A 15,697-nucleotide genomic window follows, 5' to 3' on the forward strand; every position below is an offset into this window, starting at 1 on the left:
ATTAAATTACGTTCAAAGCAGCCAGGCACGGTGGCTCATGCCTGTAATTCCAGCACTTTGGGAGGCCGAGGTGGACAGATCACGAGGTCAGGAGATCGAGACCATCCTGGCTAACACAGTGAAACCCTGTCTCTACCAAAAATTCAAAAACTTAGCCGGGCGTGGTGGCGGGCGCCTGTAGTCCCAGCTACTGGGAGGCTGAGGCAGGAGAATGGCATGAACTTGGGAGGCGGAGCGAGATCAAGCCACTGCACTCCAGCCTGGGCGACAGAGCGAGACTCTGTCTCAAAAAACAAACAAACAAACAAAAAATTACGTTCAAAGCAGCACTGTTTCCTAAAGCCAAAAGCTGGAAACAATCCAAATGTTCGTCAATAGGTTGATGAAATGGATGATCAAATTGTGACATTTCTATACAATGAAACATTGCTCAGCTATAAAAAGGAATGAACTTAAGATTAAATAGATTAAATAAGATCAAATAGAGGCACTTCTTCCTATACTTCTCACTAAGTATAGCTAAAACCATGGATATTATAGACAAAACAAACACTAAAAAGCTCTTAAAGGTGGAGAGAAGACAGAGCAGGTGGAAGCCTTGGGACCTTGGGAATGGCAAGGCATATTTTCCTCCTCATATATCTGGAACTGGATGCTGGAGAAACCACTGGAAAGACCAATGGGCACAAACCAAAAAAAAAAAAAAAAAAAAAAAATCCCCAAGAAAGCCTGGTCTCTCTGGCCAAAAGACCAGAAAGGAGTAATCTGGCAAGACAGAAAACTTTTAGACAAAAATCACACCATCCTGGCCAAACATCATGGGAAGAACCACAACCCTGTTACCGTCCCATTAGCAAATGCAGAGCTGCAGCCTGGATTTCTACCCTCACCTGGCTGGGACAAGGCACACTTGAAATTCCCCTGCTGGGCTGGGTACAGTGGTTTAAGCCTATAATCCCAGCACTTTGGGAGGCTGAGGGGGGTGGATCACTTGAGGTCAGGAATTCAAGACCAGCCTGGCCAACATGGTGAAACCCCGTCTCTACTAAAAGTACAAAAAATTTACCCGAGCATGATGGTGCATGCTTGTAATCCCAGCTACGCAGGAGGCTGAGGCAGCAGAATCGCTTCAACTTGGGAGGCGGGGGTTTCAGTGAGCTGAGATTAGGCTATTGCACTCCAGCCTGGGTGACAGACTGAGACTTTGTCTCAAAAAATAAAAAGAAGTTTCAATGACCAATTATAAACACACTTGAAACAAATAGGAAATGAAAACTATCAGCCGGGATATAAAAAATTTAAAAAGAACCAAAGGGAAATTTTAGAACTGAAAAATAGAATAACCAAGGTAAAAAGCTCAGTATATGGGCTTAATAGCAGAATGGGGGAAACAGAAGATAACTCAGTGAAATGCAAGACAGAATAGAAATTGCCCAATCTGAACAACAGAAAGAAAATAGGGAAAAAAAAAAAAAAAAAAAGAATCTCAGGGACCTGAGGGGCTACAACAGAGGATCCAGAAATCACATCACTTTAGTCACAAAAGGAAAGGAGACAGGGAGTGGAGCTGAGAAAATATTCAAAAAAATAATAAATGAAATTTCCCCAAATGTGGCAAAAGATCTAAACCTACCTTAGCAAACCCCAGAGTAAACTCAAAGAAATCTATGCCAAAGACACATCATCATCAAATGTCTGAAAACTATCCCAAGACAAAGAAAAAAATTTTGAAAACAATGGGAGAGACAGACAACATTATACCTTCAGGAAGAAACAATTTGAGTGACAGCAGATTTCTCATCAGCAATCACCGAGGCCAGAAGGAAGTAGAATAGCCTTTTTGAAATACAATCACACATCACTTAACCATGGGTATACATTCTGAGATGTACATCACTCTGAGAAATGCCTCAGTAGCCAATTTCAGCGTTGTGCATACATCATAGAGTGCACTTAAACCTACATGGTATAACCCACTACACACCTAGACTATATGGTATAGTCCATTGCTCAAAAAAACTGCACAGCATGTTACTATACTGAATATTGTAGGCAATTGCAACACAATTGTAAGTATTTGTGTATCTCAACACAGAAAAGGTACAGTAAAAGTATGGTATTAAAGATTCAAAATGGCACACCTGTACAGGGCACTGACCATGAATGGAACTTGCAGAACTGGAAGTTGCTGTGGGTGGGTCAGTGAGTGAGTGGTGAGGGAACGTGAAGGCCTGGGGCATTGCCGAACACTCCTGTACACTTTATAAACGTTGTACATCTCCCCTACACTAAATTTATCTTTAAAAACTTCTTTCGGCCAGGCACGGTGGCTCATGCCTGTAATCCCAGCACTTTGGGAGCCCGAGGCGGGCAGATCATGAGGTCAGGAGTTCGAGACCAGCCTGACCAACATGCTGAAACCCCGTCTCTACTAAAAATACAAAATTTAGCCAGGCATGGTGGTGCGTGCCTGTAGTCCCAGCTACTAAGAGGCTGAGGCAGGAGAATCACTTGAACCCGGGAGGTGGAGGCTGCGGTGAGCCGAGATGGTGCCACTGCTCTCCAGCCTGGGCGACAGAGTGAGACTCTGCCTAAAAAAAAAAAAAAAAAAAAAAAACAGAAAACTTCTTTCTTCAATAATAAATTAACTTTAGCTTACTATAACTTTTTTACTTTATAAACTCTTTAATTCTTTTTAACTTTTTGACTCATTTATAGTAATGCTTAGCTTAAAACACAAACATATTTTACACTTGCACGAATTTTTCCTTTATATCCTAATTCCATAAGCTTTTTTCTATTTAAATTTTTTTTTACTTTTTTTATTTTATTATTTTTTTTTATTTTTTTTATTTTTATTTTTTTTTATTTTTTGAGACAGAGTCTCACTGTATCACCCAGGGTGGAGCGTAGTGGCACCATCTCTGCTCACGGCAACCTCTGCCTCCCAGGGTCAAGCAATTCTCCTACCTCAGACTCCCGAGTAGCTGGGATTATAGGCACCCTCCACCATGCCCAGCTCATTTTTGCATTTTTAGTAGAGACAGGGTTTCACCATGTTGGCCAGGCTGGTCTCAAACTCCTGACCTCAGGTGATCCACCTGCCTCGCCCTCCCAAAGTGTTAGGATTACAGGCGTGAGCCACCGCACCCCGCCTATATATGCAGGTTTCTTACAAAGGTAGATTATATGATGCTGAGGTTTGGAGTATAACTGAACCCGTCACCCAGGTAATGAGCACAGTACCAAATAGGTAGTTTTTTAACCCCTGCCCCGTGCCCTCCCTCCCCACTCTTGTATTCCCCAGGGTCTATTGTTCCTGGTTTTATGTCCATGTGCACCTAATGTTTAGCTCCCACTTATAAGTGAGAATATGTAGTATTTGGCTTTCTGTTTACGCATGAGTTTGCTTTGGATAATGTTCTCCACCTGTATCTATGTTGCAGCAAAGGACATGATTTCATTCTTTTGATGACTGCATAGTATTCCATGGTATAGATGTACCGTGTTTTCCCTATCCAGTCCACCATTGATGGGTACCTAGGTTGATTCCACATCTTTGCTGTTATGAATGGTGCTGCAATGAATGTATGGGTGCATGTTTTATTGCTGGAATGATTTATTATCCTTTGGGTATATAACCAGTAATAGAATGGCTGGGTGAAATGGTTGCTTAACTCTTAGTTTTTTGAGAAATCTCCAAACTGCTCTCCACAGGGGCTGAACTGATTCACATTCCCACCAACAGTGTACGAGCATTCCGTTTTCACTGCAGCCCCACCAACATCTGTTATTTTTTTTACTTTTTAACAAAGCCCATTCTGACTGCTGTGAGATGGTATCTCATTGTGGTTTTGATTTGCATTTCCCTAATGATTAGCGATTGTGAGCATTTTTTTCATGTTTGTTGGCTGCTTTTATGTTGTCTTTTGAGAAATGTCTGTTCATGACCTTTGCCCACTTTTTAATGGGGTTATTTGCTTTTTGCTTGTTGATTTGTTTAAGTTCCTTATAAATTCTGCCATTAGGCCTTTTTTGAATGCGTAGTTTGCAAATATTTTCTCCCATTCTGTAGGTTTTCTGTTGAATCTGTTGATGGCTTCTCTTGCTGTGCAAAAGCTTTTTAATTAGGTCCCACTGGTCAATTTTTATTTTTCTTGCAATTATTTTTGAGGATGTAGCCATAACTTATTTGCCAAGGCCAATGTCGAGAAGATTATTTCATAGGTTTTCTTCTAGGGTTTTTACAGTTTAAGGTCTTACATTAAGTCTTTAATCCATCTTGAGTTAATTTTTGTTTATGGTGATAGGTAAGAGTCCAGTTTCAATATTCTGTATATGGATAGCCAGTTATCCCAGCACCATTTATTGAATAGGAAGTCCTTTCCCCATTGCTTGTGTTTTTTTTTTTTTTTGGCCGTGTCAAAGATCAGACAGTTGTATGTGCAGCCTTATTTCTGAGTTCTCTATTCTGTTCCATTGGTCTATGTCTCTGTTTTTGTACCACTAACAACTACCATGTTGTTTTGGTTACTGTAGCCTTATAGTATAGTTTGAAGTAAGCTGGTGTGATGCCTCTGGCTTTGTTCTTTTTGGTCAGGATTGCTTTGGCTATTTGAGCTTTTTTGTTGTTGTTGTTGTTCCATATGAATTTTAAAAATTTTTTCTAATTCCGTGAAGAATGACATTGGTAGTTTGATAGGAATAGCACTGAATCTGTACGTTGCTTTGGGCACTATAACCATTTTAATGATACTGATTCTTCCAAACCATGAGCATATTTTTCCATTTATTTGTGTCATCTATAATTTATTTCAGGAGTGTTTTGCAGCCCTCCTGTAGAAATCTTTCCCTATCTTGGTTAGCTGTATGTCAACGTATTTCATTTTCTTCGTGGCTACTGGAAATGGGATTGTGCTCTTGACTTGACTTTCATCTAGATTCCAGATGCTATTGGTGTAAGAAATGCAACTGATTTTTGTACATTGATTTTGTATCCTGAGACCTTGCTAAAATCATTTATCAGATCTAGTAGCCTTTTGGCAGATTCTTTAGGGCTTTCTCAGTATAAAATAATATTGTCAGTGAAGAGATATAGTTTGACTTCTTCTTTTCCTATTTGGATGCCTTTTATTTCTTTCTCTTGCTTGACTGCTGTGGCCAGGACTTCTAATACATTATGTTGAATAGGAGTTGTGAGAGTGGGCATCCTTGCCTTGCTCCAATTCTCAAGGGAAATTTCTTCCAGCTTTTGCCCATTCAGTATGATGTTGATTGTGGGTTTGTCACTGATGGCTCATATTATTTTGAGGTATATTCCTTCAATGACTAGTTTGCTGAGGGTTTTTATTAGGCAGGAATGTTAGATTTTATCGAAAGCTTTTTCTGCATCTATTGAGATGACTATATGATTTTTGTTTTTAATTTTGTCTATGTGGTGAATCACATTTATTGATTTGTGCATATTGAACCAACCTTGCATCCCAGGAATAAAGCCTACCTGATCATGGTGAATTAACTTTTAGATGCGCTGTTAGATTCAGTTTGCTGGTATTTTGTTGAGGATTTTTGTGTCTGTGCTCATCAGGAATATTGACCTAAAGTTTTCTTTTTTTCTGTCTCTGCCAGATTTGGGGATCAGGATGATGCTGGCTTTGTAGAATAAGTTAGAGAGGAGTCCCTTCTCCGTGATTTTGGGGAATATTTTCAGTAGAATTGGTACGAGCTCTTCTTTGTACATCTGATAGAATTTGGCTGTGAATCCATCTGGTCTGGGGCTTTTTTGGTTGGTAGGTTTTTTTTATTACTGATTCCATTTCAGAACTCATTATTGGTCTGTTCAGGGTTTTAATTTCTCCCTGGTTTGATCTTGGAAGGTTGTGTGTTTCCAAGAATTTATCCATTTCTTCTAGATTTTCTAGTTTGTGTGTATAGAGGTGTTCATAATAGTCTCTGGAGATCTTTTGTATTTCTGTGGGGTCAGTTGTAATGTCATCTTTGTAATTTCTGTTGTGCTTATTTGAATCTTCTCTCTTTTTTTTTCTTTGTTAATCTAGCCAGCAGTTTATTAATCTTGTTTACCCTTTCAAAGAACCAACTTTTGGTTTCATTGATCTTTTGTACGGATTTTATGCATTTCCATTTCATTCAGTTCTGCTCTGATTTTGGTTATTTCTTTTCTTCTGCTGGCTTTGGCATTAGTTTGTTCTCGTTTTTCTAGTTCCTTTAGGTATAATGATAGAGTGTTCATTTCAGATCCTCCTAACTTCTTGACGTGTTTAGAGCTATAAACCTTCCTCTTAACACTGCTTTGGTTCTTTCTTCCTTCCTTTCTTTCTTTCTCTCTTTCTCTTTCTCTCTCCTTTCTTCCTTCCTTCCTTTCTTCCTTTCTTTCTTCTTCTTTATTTCTTTCGTGACGGAGTTTCACTCTGCTGCCCAAGATGGAGTGCAGTGGCACGATCTCAGCTCACTGCAACCTCCGTCTCCCGGGTTCAAGCAATTCTCCTACCTCAGCCTCCTAAGTACCTGGAATTACAGATGCGCACCACCATGCCTGGCTAATTTTTGTATTTTTAGTAGCGATGGGGTCTCACCATGTTGGCCAAGCTGGTCTCGAACTCTGGACCTCAAATGATCTACCTGCCTTGGCCTCCCAAAGTGCTAGGATTACAGACATGAGCCACCGTGCCCGGCCTTAATGCTGCTTTTGCTGTATCCCAGAGATTTTGGTATGTTGTGTCTCTGCTTTCATTAATTCCAAACAATTTTGTGATTTCTGCCTTGATTTTGTTGTGTGCCTAAAAGTCATTCAGGAGCTAGTTGTTTAATTTGCATATAATTGTGTGGTTTTGATCTTCTTAGTAATTTTTTTCTTTTTAAACTTTTTTGTTAAAAACTGGCCAGGCACAGTGGCTCACTTCTGTAATTTCAGTTACTGAGGAGGCTAAGGCAGGAGGATCACTTGAGGCCAGGAGTTCAAAACCAGCCTGGGCAACATGGTGGGACCCCATCTCTACAAAAAAAAACCAACAAAAGATGTACATGGGACCTCTTAGTCCTATCTTTGCAATTTCCTGTGAATCTAGAATGATTTCAAAATAAAAAAGGTTTTAAAAATGAATGAGCTACATACGCCCCTTCAGAAATGAGATATTTTGTATATGATTAATTTTAGAAAGATTTTGAAGCTGGAGTTTGTCCATGTGATTTAAGATCAAAGTATAGTATAGTATAATTATAACATTCACATTATAATTTCCTATCATAATAGTCTTTATTTATACCTATTAAAGTATTGCTTTGCCATGTGGTTTGTTAAGAATTTTTTTTTTTTGAGACTGAGTCTCACTCTGTCGCCAGGCTGGAGTGCAGTGGCGTGATCTTGGCTCACTGCAAGCTCTGCCTCCTGGGTTCAAGTGATTCTCCTGCCTCAGCCTCCTGAGTAGCTGGGATTACAGGTGTACAAAAATTTTTGTATTTTTAGTAGAGATGGGATTTCATCATGTTGATCAGGCTGGTCTCCAACTCCTGACTATGTGATCCGCCTGCCTTGGCCTCCCAAAGTGCTGGGATTACAGGCGCGAGCCACCGTGCCCAGTCAAGAAATTTTTTTAGGTAATGAATTACTGATAGCCACAATAAAGTGAATAAATTACAAAGACATGATGCTGAGTGGATAAAACCAGATACAGAAGAGTATATTATAAACAATTCTATTTATATACAGCTTTAGAAAAGACAAATCTATAGTGACAGAAAGCAGACCAGCTGTTTTCCTGGGGCCAGGGAGACTGACTGGTATGGGCACAAAAAAACACTGAAGGTAATGAAAATGTTCCCTATTTTTATGTAGTGATGGATACATGGGTGTATACTTTTACTGAAACTTGGAAACGTACATTTGAAATGAACACATTGTATTGTACATGAGCTATACCTCAGATACACTTGATTTAAAATTCCTTCACAAAACATTAGAAAGATAATCAAATTATATCATTTTATGAAAAAAAAGAATAACTTAAGATACAGTAAAATATTTAACTGTATATTTTTGTTATAAAATATGGCATATTTGGCCATTTGGGTTTAAGATGATTGAGAGAGTCCAATCCAATTGTAAGACATATCCTACACATATCAAAAGCCTTACTAACATTGATATTTGTATAAAACAAAGTCATATATTGTACATCCTCATATTATGCTCAAAATCTGATAGATGGAACCTTAAAGGCCTGTTTTCAATTGATCAGTCACTTCACTGGCTGTGTAGAAGTGTATCCCACCATAAACCAGAAAGCAATCACAGTTGTACAGATATAATGAGGGGGAAATGCTGCTTCAATAGAAGACTTTCTTGATATACTCTACCCAGATTACAGGAGACTGAGATCCAGGTACTACTTGAAATATTTTACTTAGCCATTATACAAAAGTACAGGGTCACCACAAATAACCCCGAAGAGAACCCCAAACCTAAAAATTTTTAAACAAATTTCAAAACGTTGGTGATAAATTCTCTGTACTATCTTTGCAATTTTCCTGTAAATCTAAAACCATTCTAAAATTTAAAGTTTATTTGTGAAAGCGATTGTTTTATAAAATAAATCACGGAATATTTTTTAAGGTTGGTCACACTGCGGCAGGAGCGGGTAGTATGACATTTCTGAATCACACATCAGTGGAATCTTGATGTCACCAATTTTACATGTCACTTTTTGAGGTTAGGTGGAGACCGCAAGTCCTCACAGATTAATGCTGTAAAGTAGATTTATGAAAGGGAGACCTTAAAAACCCCACCCAAGACACACTCCCAAAAAGAGTATTGCTGCTGCTTGCAAAAACACCTCCAGATACCAGAAACCACTGAAAAGATAATAAATATTACTATAAAATTAACACAAACTAGTGCCGAGCATGGTGGCTCACGCCTGTAACCCCAGCACTTTGGGAGGCCAAGGTGGGTGGATCACCTGAGGTCAGGAGTTCAAGGCCAGCCTGGCCAACATGGTGAAACACTGTCTCTACCAAAAATATAAGAATTAGCCAGCCGTGGTGGTGGGCACCTGTAATCCCAGCTACTCGGGAGGCTCAGACAGAAGAATCACTTGAACCTGGAAGGCAGAGGTTGCAGTGAGCCGAGATCACGCCACTGTACTCCAGCCTGGGCAACAGAGTAAGACTCCGTTTCAAAAAAAAAAAATTAACACAAACTAGCTGGCCAGCGGTAAGGTGATCTCTACATAATGACAGAGAAATTTGGAAGATTATCTGTGTAAAAATACAAGTTGAATAGGAAATGCTAAATCAAGGTGGCTGACTTTAAAGGACCTCCTCTAGGAGCTGGTGGACAGAACTGTCGATATGATTTGAATATCCGGCCCCTCCAAATCTCATATGGAAATGTGACCCCCAGTGTTGGAGGTGGGCCTAGTGGGAGGTGTTTGAGTCATAGGGGCAGATCCTTAGTGAATGGCTGGGGGCCATCCTTGAAGTAATGAGCAGTAATCAGTTCATACAAGATCTAGTCGTTTTGAAGCGTGTGACACCTTCTCCCTCAGTCTCTCTTGCTTACTCTCTTGCCATATGACATGCCTGCTCTCCCTTTGCCTTCCAACATGACTGGAAGCTTCCTGAGGCCCCCACCAAAAGCAGAGGCTGGCACTATGCTTCTTATACAGCCTGCAGAACTGTGAGCCAAATAAACCTCCTTTGTGTATAAATTACCCCGCCTCAGGTATTCCCTAATAGCAACACAAAGCAGACTAATGCTAATACAACTGTCTTCTATCCCTCCTAAGTTTAATGGGCAGGAACCAATATAATAGTAAAATAATAGTAATAATAAATTCTCCTGAAAAAAAAAAGGGGATGACTACTTCCAACTACATGAAGAATTTAAAAAGAAATATTAAATAGTGAGTCAACATAAAACTATAAGGCCACTCACTAGGCAGTCTTCTCATACCCAAATGCGTCGACCTTTATCGTGGCTGACCCACCCATAGAAACATGAAAAAAAACCTACGAGGTGCCAACTTCCCATGCCTGAGGGGTGAAGGTCCCAGCAATTTCGAGAAAATATCCCCACAAAAAGGACCCAGGTGGTTGGGCGCGGTGGCTCACGCCTGTAATCCCAGCACTTTGGGAGGCCGAGGGGAGTGGATCACCTGAGGTCGGGAGTTCGAGACCAGCCTGACCACCATGGAGAAACCCTGTCTCTACTAAAAACACATGCACACACACACACACAAAAATTAGCTGGGTGTGGTGGCGCATGCCTGTAATCCCAGCTACTCAAGAGGCTGAGGCAGGAGAATCACTTGAACCTGGGAGGTGGAGGTTGCAGTGAGCCGAGATCCCACCATTGCATTCCAGTCTGGGCAACAAACGCGTAACTCTGTCTCAAAAAAAAAAAGGAGGCAGGTATGAGAATAGCAAGAAATTCACTCCACGTGCAAACTGGCTTGCACAAATCCTGGACTGCACTTACAGGCTGCTACATTGTTAGTTTTGTAGCCCCAGTCTACAGCTGCCCAGGTGCTCCAGCCTAGAGACCGTACCTCTGCTTCACCTCTGGCATTACTCAGGACTCTTTTGTCCACATGTAACAGAAAGTGAATTCAAAGTGGCTTTTTAAAATAGGCATTCTTAGGCCAGCAGTGGCTCACACCTGTAATCCCAGCAGTTTGGGAGGCCGAGGTGGGCAGATCAGCTGAGGTCAGGAGTTCGAGACCAGCCTGGCCAACATGGCGAAACCCTGTCTCTACTAAAAATACAAAATTAGCTGGGCATGGTGGTGCTTGCCTATAATCCCAGCTACTCAGAAGGCTGAGGCAGGGGAATCACCTGAACTGGGGAGGCAGAGGTTGCAGTAAGCCAAGATTACACCACTGCACTCCAGCCTGGGCAACAAGAGTGAAACTCCGTCTCAAAAAAATTTAAAATGCAAAAATAAAATAAAATAGGCATTCTTGTCTCACGTAAGTTGGAGGGAAACAGAAAAGAAACAATAAAAATAAAAGGAATTTATTGGTTCCTATAATATAAAAGGTCAGGGTTAGTCTGACCTCAGGCATGGTTGGATCAAGGGGTTCAAAGAATATCATCAGGACTCAGGCTCACTCTCTTGCTCCCTCTCCATGACCTCGATTTGCTTTCCTGTATGTTGGCTTTATTCTCTGATAGGCTTTCTCCAAGAGGGTCCCTGGAGTCAACAGGCCTGTAGTTTACCAGCTTGGCAGCCACCATGGAAACACAAAGATTTCATTCTATTTCCATCAAAGCCCCAGAAAAAGCCTCTTTAGCTCTGATTAGCCCATCGTGGACCATAGGTCCATCTCTGAACCAATCACTGTCCAAGAAGATGTGATACTCTCATCGACCAGCGTTCAATGAGGACCTACTCTCCTAGCAGTAGACTAGCAGAAAAATAGTAGGACACCCTGAGATTCACCAGAAATATCACAGGTGACTAAAAGCAACAACAGCCAAAGAGAACAGGAATCTCTGGCTGACTGAGCAGGTTTTCAGGCTTTGTTCTTCCAAAGATAATAACCCATAAAACTTAACAAGCCTCTCTAAGGAGTCTGGAGTTGTTATGAGTTATTATATGTAAACAGCACTTAGAAAAATGTCTGGCCCAAAGTGAATACTGTAGAACTGTTAGCGAACATCACGGAAGAAGGATCCTGGAGAAGGGAAAAGAACATACTCTAGTAGTCAGGGTGGAGGCACAGAATCGTTTAAATATTAAAAGGAGTGTAACCTAATTTTGTAACAAACTGGTGAAACAGGATATATGAGTTAAACTACTTTTTGCTTCTTTGATTCATAATTTGAGAATGACAAAACTGTTTTAAAATAAATCTTTTCCATCACCAACACAAGGGGATTTGATATAAAATAAAATATCTGGCCAGGTACGGTGGCTCATGCCTGTAATCCCAGCACTTTGGGAGGCTGAGGCGGAAGGATCCCTTGAGTCTGGAGTCGCAGAGCAGCCTGGGTAACATAGGTTGACCCTGTCTCTACAAAAGTAAGAAAATTAGCTGAGTGTAGTGATGCCTGCCTATGGTTTCAGCTACTTGGGAGGCTAAGCCAGAAAGATCACTTGGGGCCAGGAGATCGAGGTTGCAATGAGCTATGATCACATCACCACACTCCAGCCTAGGTGACAGAGTGAGACCCTGTCTCAAAAAAAAAAAAAAAAAAAAAGAAGAGAAGAAGAAGAACAAAATATCCAATACTGGTTATAAGATGATGATGAACTGATAGATACTGCAGTCTACCCTTCTATACCAAATTCTAACCACAGAAAGAATAGTAGCATATATTATAAATAAATTAATAATTATGCTCAAAAACCAGAAATGCTTGCTGGACTGGGGAGAGAGAACATGCTAAAGGCAGAAATCATACTGAGGTAGGAGGCAGGTGGGACTCATCTCCAGACCAGATTGAAAACTGACTGAAGACTGGGCGCAGTGGCTCACGCCTATAATCCCAGCACTTTGGGAGGCCGAGGTGGGAGGATCACCTGAGGTCAGCAGTTTGAGACCAGCCTGGCCAATATGGTGAAACCCCGTCTCTACTAAAAATACAAAAATGAGCCAGGTGTGGTGGTGCATGCCTGTAATCCCAGCTACTCGGGAGGCTGAATCAGGAAAATCGCTTGAATCCGAGGCGGAGGTCGCAGTGAGCCAAGATCACACCACTGCACTCCAGTCTGAGCGACAGAGCCAGACTTCATCTCAAAAAAAAAAAAAAAAAGACAAAACAAAACTGACCAAAACCAGAAAAGGCGCTGAAAGAACCTCACTGCCCATCACCGTAAGACGCTCCTAGCAGCACCATGACGATGTACCATTGCCACAGCAACACCCAGAAGCTCCTGCCCGTTTCCTAGCTATTCCCGAATAACCTGCCCCTTCATTAGAACGTCACTAAAAGTGGGCATAAATATGGCTTCACACCACCCTGGGCTGTCCTCTTGGACAGGCTCCAGCGTAGCTCTGCTCCCCGGGAGCAGTCACAGAGCTGTGACACGGCCGCCTCCTCAGTAAAGCTGCTTTCTTCCAGCACTGGCTTGCTCTTGAATTCTTTCCTGAGCAAAGCCAAGAACCTGCCCTGCCTCAACACTAGACTAGATGGAATGGGAGAACTGTAGCCTAGAGTACCTGCAGGAATACATAGGAATACACAGGAGACTTCTCCTTCAGGAGGAAGCAAAGAGCATGCCCTGAGGTGTGGTAGCCACAGGAAGCACTCCACAGGGAGTGTGGAGCCATCACACCCAGCACACACGCCTCCCATACACCTCATGGGCAGCCCAACCCACCCACTCCCAGCTTTCAGTGAAAATAAATACCTATCAGCCGGGCGCGGTGGCTCATGCCTATAATCCCAGCACTTTGGGAGGCCGAGGAGGGCGGATCACGAGGTCAGGAGATCGAGACCATCCTGCCTAACACGGTGAAACCCCGTCTCTACTAAAAAATACAAAAAATTAGCTGGGCGTGGTGGTGGGCGCCTGTAGTCCCGGCTACTCGGGAGGCTGAGGCAGGAGAATGGTGTGAACCCAGGAGATGGAGCTTGCAGTGAGCCGAGATCGTGCCACTGCACTCCAGCCTGGGCAACAGAGGGAGACTCCATCTCAAAAAAAAAAGAGAGAAAGAAAATAAATACCTATCATTCCATCGCCTAGGTATTATGTATTATGCCAAGCAATGCATTTGCTCTTTTTCCTAATGCTCTCCCCCTACCCTCTGCCCTCTCCTGACAGGCCCCAGTGTGTGTTGCTCCCCTCCCTGTGTCCATGTGTTCCTATTGTTGAGCTCCCACTTATAAGTGAGAACATGTGGTGGTTGGTTTTCTCTTCCTGCGTTAGTTTGCTGAGGAAAACAGTTTCTAGCTTCATCCGTGTCCCTGCAAAGGACATGATCTTGTTCCTTTTTATGGCTGCATGCTGTATAGGTACCACATTTTCTTTATCCAGTCTGTCATTGATGGGCATTTGGGTTGACCCCATGTCTTCGCTATTGTGAATAGTGCTGCAATGAACATAAGTGTGCATGTATCTTTAGCAGAGTGATTTATATTCCTTTGGGAATATAAATCCTTTATATTTGGGAATATACCCAGTAATGGGATTGCTGGGTCCAATGGTATTTCCCGTTCTAAATCTTTGAGGAATCACCACACTGTCTTCCACAATGGTTTAATTAATTTACATTCCCACCAACAGTGTAAAAGCATTCCGATTTCTCCGCAACCTCACCAGCATTTGTTCTTAACTTTTAAATAATCACCATTCTGACATGGCACACATTTGTCCATGTAACAAACCTGCACATCCTGCACATGTACCCCAGAACTCAAAGGATTTAATTTTTTTTAAAAAGAAAATAAATACAAGGTGCAACCCTGACAGTAGTGGCAGCACCCTCTCCCCAACTGAGCTGTGAAAGCCAAGACAGCAGTCTAGTAAATAACATCAACTGTGAACAGCTGTGCTCCAAAAAAGACTCACCAAACAGTTGAGAAGTTCCTAACACCATAAGAGAGAAACAAACTCAAAAAATTGGAGGAACTTACACCCAATAAAATTAATAAGGTATCAGGATATGACTTTAAAATAAGTATAATGAATATCTTCCAAGAGATAAGTGTGGGTAGTACAATCATGAAACAAGAACTGGAAGTTACTAAATGAAGCAATTTGTGATCTTCAAAGTAAAAAATCAGAACAGTTGAAATTAAAACTCAATGGCAGGATGGACGGAGCTGAAGAGCCAACTTGTAAATTGGAGGACTCAGGCTAAGCAGTTCTCTGAAAGTGCAACACATAGAAATAAGGCTTTGTAATGTGAGGAAGAAACATTGAAAAACATAGAGAACAGGTCCAGAGGTTCTAATCAGCTTCTAACAGTTCAAAAAGGAGAGACTAGAAAAATATGGGGAAGGCACTATTTAAAGAAATAATGTATTGCAATTAATTGTGAAGGACTGAACCAATGCTCCCTTCTTCACTCCCCTCCCTTCCCATGAAAATGCCAGTTGATGGGTTAAAAAGGAAGGCATAAACCTACCAATACAAAAAGAATTGCAAAGGATACATGAGTATATAAGAGATGGCATCTGACTGGGCGCGGTGGCTCACACCTGTAATCTCAGCACTTTGGGAGGCTGATCACCTGAGTTCAGCCTGACCAACATGGAGAAAGCCTGTCTCTATTGAAAACACATTAGCCAGGTGTGGTGGCGCATGCCTGTAATCCCAGCTACTCGGGAGGCTGAAGCAGGAGAATGGCTTGAACCCAGGAGGCAGAGGTTGCAGTGAGCCGAGATCACACCATTGCACTCCAGCCTGGGCAACAAGAGCGAAACTCCATCTCAAAAAAAAAAAAGAAAAAAGAAATGGCATCTACGTTTTGGAAACTGAAAGCAGATAAACAAGGGGTCATCAATTCGCAGACCAGGGAAAGTTAAAAGTCAAATACCTGCAGTATGCAGAAGCAGCAATAAGCACAAACCCTGAGAAAGACTCAGGAAGGGGAGTACAGTCGTTCCCCCTTATCTGTGGTTTTGCTTTCCCTGGTTTCTGTTTCCTGCAGGCAGCCACAGCCCAAAAATAGGTGAGGACAGCACAGTCAGATATTTTGAGAAAGGCCACATTCACCTAACTTTTATTACA

At 41.7% G+C, this 15,697-nt stretch overlaps 1 long non-coding RNA gene across 4 annotated transcripts in view; it reads right to left on the reverse strand.

Moving 5' to 3' along the window:
* The window catches only part of LOC119620247 (uncharacterized), a 63,892-nt gene that overhangs the window by 17,567 nt on the left and 30,628 nt on the right, over positions 1-15,697 (reverse strand). Inside the window, exon 5 of one of the 4 annotated variants that reach the window (XR_012088740.1) lies at positions 13,455-13,656. The exons of the other annotated variants lie outside the window; for them this stretch is intronic. This is a non-coding gene — a long non-coding RNA (uncharacterized lncRNA). Of the gene's footprint in view, positions 1-13,454; positions 13,657-15,697 lie in introns of those variants that run through there. 4 annotated transcript variants of the gene reach the window in all.

This window comes from Chlorocebus sabaeus, chromosome 16, assembly GCF_047675955.1.
Source record: "Chlorocebus sabaeus isolate Y175 chromosome 16, mChlSab1.0.hap1, whole genome shotgun sequence".
Classification (NCBI taxonomy): Eukaryota; Metazoa; Chordata; class Mammalia; order Primates; family Cercopithecidae; genus Chlorocebus; species Chlorocebus sabaeus.